This window comes from Lampetra fluviatilis, chromosome 35, assembly GCF_964198595.1.
Source record: "Lampetra fluviatilis chromosome 35, kcLamFluv1.1, whole genome shotgun sequence".
Lineage (NCBI taxonomy): Eukaryota > Metazoa > Chordata > Hyperoartia > Petromyzontiformes > Petromyzontidae > Lampetra > Lampetra fluviatilis.
The window spans coordinates 11,420,271-11,427,848 of record NC_136309.1 but is presented as its reverse complement, the minus strand read 5'-3'; positions in this window follow the sequence as shown (position 1 = coordinate 11,427,848).

Here is a 7,578-nt window from a genome sequence, read left to right as displayed (position 1 = left end):
AACTCCACTACAATACTACTACTACAATACTATAATACTACTACTGCAATACTACTACAATACTAATACAATACTACTACAATACTATAATACTACTACAATACTACTACAATACAACTACTATAATACTACTACAATACTATAATACTACTACAATACTATAATACTACTACAATACTATAATACTACTACTGCAATACTACTACTACTACAATACTACTACAATACTATAATACTACTACAATACTACTACTATAATACTACAATACTATAATACTACTATACTACTACAATACTACTATAATACTACTATAATACTACTATACTACTACAATACTACTACAATACTACAATACTACTACTACAATACTATAATACTACTACAATACTACTATAATACTATATTACTACTACAATACTATAATACTACTACAATAATACTACAATACTACTAAAATACTACAATACTACTATAATACTACTACAATACTACTACAATACTACTATAATACTACTACAATACTACTATAATACTACTATAATACTACTACAATACGACTAAAATACTACTATAATACTACAATACTACTATAATACTACAATACTACTATAATACTACAATACTACTATAATACTACTATAATACTACTACAATACTACTATAATACTACTACAATACTATAATACTACTACAATACTACTACTACACTACCACTCCAACACTCCACAACAACACTCCACTACAATACTACTACAATACTACTATAATACTACAATTCTACTACAATACTACTATAATACTACTACAATACTACTATAATACTACAATACTACTATAATACTACAATACTATAATACTACTATAATACTACTACAATACCACTACAACACTCCACTCCACTACAATACGACTACACTAACACTTTTTTTGTGTCTCATTGTGTGGTGGGGGGGGGGGTTTGTGTCTCACTGTGTGAGGGGGGGTTTGTGTCTCACTGTGTGAGGGGGGGTTTGTGTCTCACTGTGTGGGAGGGGGGTTTGTGTCTCACTGTGTGAGGGGGGGGGTTTGTGTCTCACTGTGTGAGGGGGGGTTTGTGTCTCACTGCGGGGGGGGGGGGAGGTTTGTGTCTCACTGTGTGAGGGGGGGTTTGTGTCTCACTGTGTGGGGGGGGGGGTTTGTGTCTCACTGTGTGAGGGGGGGTTTGTGTCTCACTGTGTGAGGGGGGGTTTGTGTCTCACTGTGTGGGGGGGGGTTTGTGTCTCACTGTGTGGGGGGGGGTTTGTGTCTCACTGTGTGAGGGGGGGTTTGTGTCTCACTGTGTGAGGGGGGGTTTGTGTCTCACTGTGTGGGGGGGGGTTTGTGTCTCACTGTGTGGGGGGGGGTTTGTGTCTCACTGTGTGAGGGGGGGTTTGTGTCTCACTGTGTGAGGGGGGGTTTGTGTCTCACTGTGTGAGGGGGGGTTTGTGTTTCACTGTGTGGGGGGGGGTTTGTGTCTCACTGTGTGGGGGGGGGTTTGTGTCTCACTGTGTGAGGGGGGGTTTGTGTCTCACTGTGTGAGGGGGGGTTTGTGTCTCACTGTGTGAGGGGGGGTTTGTGTCTCACTGTGTGGGGGGGGGTTTGTGTCTCACTGCGGGGGGGGGGGTTTGTGTCTCACTGTGTGGGGGGGGGGGGGGGTTTGTGTCTCACTGTGTGAGGGGGGGTTTGTGTCTCACTGTGTGGGGGGGGGGGTTTGTGTCTCACTGCGGGGGGGGGGGAGGTTTGTGTCTCACTGTGTGGGGGGGGGGGTTTGTGTCTCACTGTGTGAGGGGGGGGTTTGTGTCTCACTGTGTGAGGGGGGGTTTGTGTCTCACTGTGTGGGGGGGGTTTGTGTCTCACTGTGGGGGGGGGGGGGGGGTTTGTGGTCTCACTGTGGGGGGGGGGGGTTTGTGTCTCACTGTGTGAGGGGGGGTTTGTGTCTCACTGTGGGGGGGGGGGGTTGTGTCTCACTGTGGGGGGGGGGGGGTTGTGTCTCACTGTGTGGGGGGGGGGTTTGTGTCTCACTGTGGGGGGGGGGGGGTTTGTGTCTCACTGTGTGAGGGGGGGTTTGTGTCTCACTGTGGGGGGGGGGGTTTGTGTCTCACTGTGGGGGGGGGGGGTTTGTGTCTCACTGTGTGGGGGGGGGGGGGGTTGTGTCTCATTGTGGGGGGGGGGGGTTTGTGTCTCACTGTGGGGGGGGGGGTTGTGTCTCACTGTGGGGGGGGGGAGGTTTGTGTCTCACTGTGGGGGGGGGGGGGGTTTGTGTCTCACTGTGGGGGGGGGGGGGGTTGTGTCTCACTGTGGGGGGGGGGGGGTTTGTGTCTCACTGTGTGGGGGGGGGGTTTGTGTCTCACTGTGTGGGGGGGGGTTTGTGTCTCACTGTGGGGGGGGGGGTTTGTGTCTCACTGTGTGGGGGGGGGGTTTGTGTCTCACTGTGTGGGGGGGGGGTTTGTGTCTCACTGTGTGGGGGGGGGGTTTGTGTCTCACTGTGTGGGCGGGGGGGTTGTGTCTCACTGTGGGGGGGGGGGTTTGTGTCTCACTGTGGGGGGGGGGGGTTGTGTTTCACTGTGTGGGGGGGGGGGGGTTTGTGTCTCACTGTGTGGGGGGGGGGGGGGGGTTGTGTCTCACTGTGGGGGGGGGGGGGTTGTGTCTCACTGTGTGGGGGGGGGGGTTTGTGTCTCACTGTGGGGGGGGTTGTGTCTCACTGTGTGGGGGGGGGGGGGGTTGTGTCTCACTGTGGGGGGGGGTTTGTGTCTCACTGTGTGGGGGGGGGGGGGTTGTGTCTCACTGCGGGGGGGGGGTTGTCTCACTGTGTGGGGGGGGGGGGTTGTGTCTCACTGTGGGGGGGGGGTTTGTGTCTCACTGTGTGGGGGGGGGGGGGGTTGTGTCTCACTGGGGGGGGGGTTGTGTCTCACTGTGGGGGGGGGGGTTTGTGTCTCACTGTGGGGGGGGGGGTTGTGTCTCACTGTGTGGGGGGGGGGGGGTTTGTGTCTCACTGTGTGGGGGGGGGGGGGGTTGTGTCTCACTGTGGGGGGGGGGGGTTGTGTCTCACTGTGTGGGGGGGGGGGGTTTGTGTCTCACTGTGGGGGGGGTTGTGTCTCACTGTGTGGGGGGGGGGGGGTTGTGTCTCACTGTGGGGGGGGGTTTGTGTCTCACTGTGTGGGGGGGGGGGTTGTGTCTCACTGCGGGGGGGGGGGTTGTCTCACTGTGTGGGGGGGGGGGTTGTGTCTCACTGTGGGGGGGGGGTTTGTGTCTCACTGTGTGGGGGGGGGGGGGTTGTGTCTCACTGGGGGGGGGGGTTGTGTCTCACTGTGGGGGGGGGGGTTTGTGTCTCACTGTGGGGGGGGGGGGTTTGTGTCTCACTGTGGGGGGGGGTTTGTGTCTCACTGTGGGGGGGGGGTTTGTGTCTCACTGTGGGGGGGGGTTTGTGTCTCACTGTGGGGGGGGGGTTGTGTCTCACTGTGGGGGGGGGTTTGTGTCTCACTGTGGGGGGGGGGGTTGTGTCTCACTGTGGGGGGGGGGGTTGTGTCTCACTGTGGGGGGGGGGGGTTGTGTCTCACTGTGTGGGGGGGGGTTGTGTCTCACTGTGGGGGGGGGGGTTGTGTCTCACTGTGGGGGGGGGGGTTGTGTCTCACTGTGTGGGGGGGGGGTTGTGTCTCACTGTGGGGGGGGGGGTTTGTGTCTCACTGTGGGGGGGGGGGTTTGTGTCTCACTGTGTGGGGGGGGGTTGTGTCTCACTGTGGGGGGGGGGGTTGTGTCTCACTGTGGGAGGGGGGGTTTGTGTCTCACTGTGGGGGGGGGGGGGTTGTGTCTCACTGTGGGGGGGGGGGGGGTTTGTGTCTCACTGTGGGGGGGGGGTTTGTGTCTCACTGTGGGGGGGGGGGTTTGTGTCTCACTGTGGGGGGGGGGGTTTGTGTCTCACTGTGTGGGGGGGGGTTGTGTCTCACTGTGGGGGGGGGGGGTTTGTGTCTCACTGTGGGGGGGTTTGTGTCTCACTGTGGGGGGGGTGTTTGTGTCTCACTGTGGGGGGGGGGTTTGTGTCTCACTGTGTGGGGGGGGGTTTGTGTCTCACTGTGGGGGGGGGGGGGTGTTTGTGTCTCACTGTGTGGGGGGGGGTTTGTGTCTCACTGTGGGGGGGGTTTGTGTCTCACTGTGGGGGGGGGGGTTGTGTCTCACTGTGGGGGGGGGTTTGTGTCCCACTGTGGGGGGGGGGGGTTTGTGTCTCACTGTGGGGGGGGGGGGTTTGTGTCTCACTGTGGGGGGGGGGTTGTGTCTCACTGTGGGGGGGGTTTTGTGTCTCACTGTGGGGTGGGGGGGTTGTGTCTCACTGTGGGGGGGGGTTGTGTCTCACTGTGGGGGGGGGTTTGTGTCCCACTGTGGGGGGGGGGGTTTGTGTCTCACTGTGGGGGGGGGTTGTGTCTCACTGTGGGGGGGGTTTGTGTCCCACTGTGGGGGGGGGGGTTTGTGTCTCACTGTGTGGGGGGGGGTTGTGTCTCACTGTGGGGGGGGGGTTTGTGTCTCACTGTGGGGGGGGGTTGTGTCTCACTGTGGGGGGGGTTTTGTGTCTCACTGTGGGGTGGGGGGGTTGTGTCTCACTGTGGGGGGGGGTTGTGTCTCACTGTGGGGGGGGTTGTGTCTCACTGTGGGGGGGGGGGGTTTGTGTCTCACTGTGGGGGGGGGGTTGTGTCTCACTGTGGGGGGGGTGTTTGTGTCTCACTGTGTGGGGGGGGGTTTGTGTCTCACTGTGGGGGGGGGGGTGTTTGTGTCTCACTGTGTGGGGGGGGGTTTGTGTCTCACTGTGGGGGGGGGTTTGTGTCTCACTGTGGGGGGGGGGGGTTGTGTCTCACTGTGGGGGGGGGTTGTGTCTCACTGTGGGGGGGGTTTGTGTCCCACTGTGGGGGGGGGGGTTTGTGTCTCACTGTGGGGGGGGGGGGTTTGTGTCTCACTGTGGGGGGGGGTTGTGTCTCACTGTGGGGGGGGTTTTGTGTCTCACTGTGGGGTGGGGGGGTTGTGTCTCACTGTGGGGGGGGTTTGTGTCTCACTGTGGGGGGGGGGGTTGTGTCTCACTGTGGGGGGGGTTTGTGTCTCACTGTGGGGGGGGTTTTGTGTCTCACTGTGGGGTGGGGGGGTTGTGTCTCACTGTGGGGGGGGTTTGTGTCTCACTGTGGGGGGGGTTTGTGTCCCACTGTGGGGGGGGGGGTTTGTGTCTCACTGTGGGGGGGGGGGTTTGTGTCTCACTGTGGGGGGGGGTTGTGTCTCACTGTGGGGGGGGGTTTGTGTCTCACTGTGGGGGGGGTTTTGTGTCTCACTGTGGGGTGGGGGGGTTGTGTCTCACTGTGGGGGGGGTGGTTGTGTCTCACTGTGGGGGGGGGGTTGTGTCTCACTGTGGGGGGGGGGGGTTGTGTCTCACTGTGGAGGGGGGGGTTTGTGTCTCACTGTGGGGGGGTTTGTGTCTCACTGTGGGGGGGGGGGGGTTGTGTCTCACTGTGGGGGGGGGGGCTTGTGTCTCACTGTGGGGGGGGGTTGTGTCTCACTGTGGGGGGGGGGTTGTGTCTCACTGTGGGGGGGGGGTTGTGTCTCACTGTGGGGGGGGGTTGTGTCTCTGTGGGGGGGGGGTTTGTGTCTCACTGTGGGGGGGGGGTTGTGTCTCACTGTGGGGGGGGGGGTTGTGTCTCACTGTGGGGGGGGGGGCTTGTGTCTCACTGTGGGGGGGGGTTGTGTCTCACTGTGGGGGGGGTTTGTGTCTCACTGTGGGGGGGGGTTTGTGTCTCACTGTGGGGGGGGGGTTTGTGTCTCACTGTGGGGGGGGGTTTGTGTCTCACTGTGGGGGGGGGTTGTGTCTCACTGTTGGGGGGGGGTTTGTGTCTCACTGTGGGGGGGGGGGGTTTGTGTCTCACTGTGGGGGGGGGGTTTGTGTCTCACTGTGGAGGGGGGGGTTTGTGTCTCACTGTGGGGGGGGGGGGTTTGTGTCTCACTGTGGGGGGGGGTTTGTGTCTCACTGTGGAGGGGGGGGGTTGTGTCTCACTGTGGGGGGGGGGGTTGTGTCTCACTGTGGGGGGGGGTTTGTGTCTCACTGTGGGGGGGGGTTTGTGTCTCACTGTGGGGGGGGTTTGTGTCTCACTGTGGGGGGGGGGGGGTTGTGTCTCACTGTGGGGGGGGGGTTTGTGTCTCACTGTGGGGGGGGGGTTGTGTCTCACTGTGGGGGGGGGTTGTGTCTCACTGTGGGGGGGGGGTTTGTGTCTCACTGTGGGGGGGGGGGGTTGTGTCTCACTGTGGGGGGGGGGGGTTGTGTCTCACTGTGGGGGGGGGGTTGTGTCTCACTGTGGGGGGGGGGGGTTGTGTCTCACTGTGGGGGGGGGGGGTTGTGTCTCACTGTGGGGGGGGGGGGTTGTGTCTCACTGTGGGGGGGGGGTTTGTGTCTCACTGTGGGGGGGGGGGTTGTGTCTCACTGTGGGGGGGGGGGTTGTGTCTCACTGTGGGGGGGGGGGTTGTGTCTCACTGTGGGGTGGGGGGGTTGTGTCTCACTGTGGGGGGGGGGTTGTGTCTCACTGTGGGGGGGGGGGGGTTGTGTCTCACTGTGGGGGGGGGGGGGGGGTTGTGTCTCACTGTGGGGGGGGGTTGTGTCTCACTGTGGGGGGGGGGGGGTTGTGTCTCACTGTGGGGTGGGGGGGGTTGTGTCTCACTGTGGGGGGGGGGGGTTGTGTCTCACTGTGGGGGGGGGTTGTGTCTCACTGTGGGGGGGGGGGGGTTGTGTCTCACTGTGGGGGGGGGGGGGTTGTGTCTCACTGTGGGGTGGGGGGGGTTGTGTCTCACTGTGGGGGGGGGGTTGTGTCTCACTGTGGGGGGGGGGGGGTTGTGTCTCACTGTGGGGGGGGGGGTTGTGTCTCACTGTGGGGGGGGGGGGGGGGTAACACGCTGCACGACTACGGACCTGGCGAGCCCAGTTCGATTCCCACTGTCGGTCGACACCGGCGACGATTCATACTGAACCGGTCCAGGGCCTCCCCCGAGGTCGACTCGGTGAGTACCTGGTGTGGTGTCAGCATCGCCACTAAGGGAGACAAAGGCGGCCGGGCGTGGTGGTGGCTACTCACCCCCTTGTGTGCCGTGGCCGGCCTGCATCGGTGCTCGCTAACAGCACTTGCCCCAAAAGTCTGTTCAGGCTATATGGGGGATCTTTGTCTTGGGGGGGGGGCGGTCACATTTGGGGGGCTACCTCCCCCTTTGAGCGGTGACAGAGACATTCGGGGTCTTAAATAACATTCCCTTAGACATTGGCGTAGAACAGCAAGAGACTTCGATTTAAACGAAAACCTGTATTATAGGAAAAAAATCCTGCTCAAATAAGATCTATAATACATAAAAATGTTACATTTATAAATGACATATTTTTATTTAGTTTATCCCCCCGTCAATCCATCTGAACCGACCAGCGTGGTGAAGTATGGCCGAACAACCCCCCCCCCCCACTCTGAACTACGTGAGACTTTATTTCACGTTTAAATGAGAATGGTGTCCAAGTGTACAATCAGTACAAACGTGTTCAAAGTCAGTAATTGGAC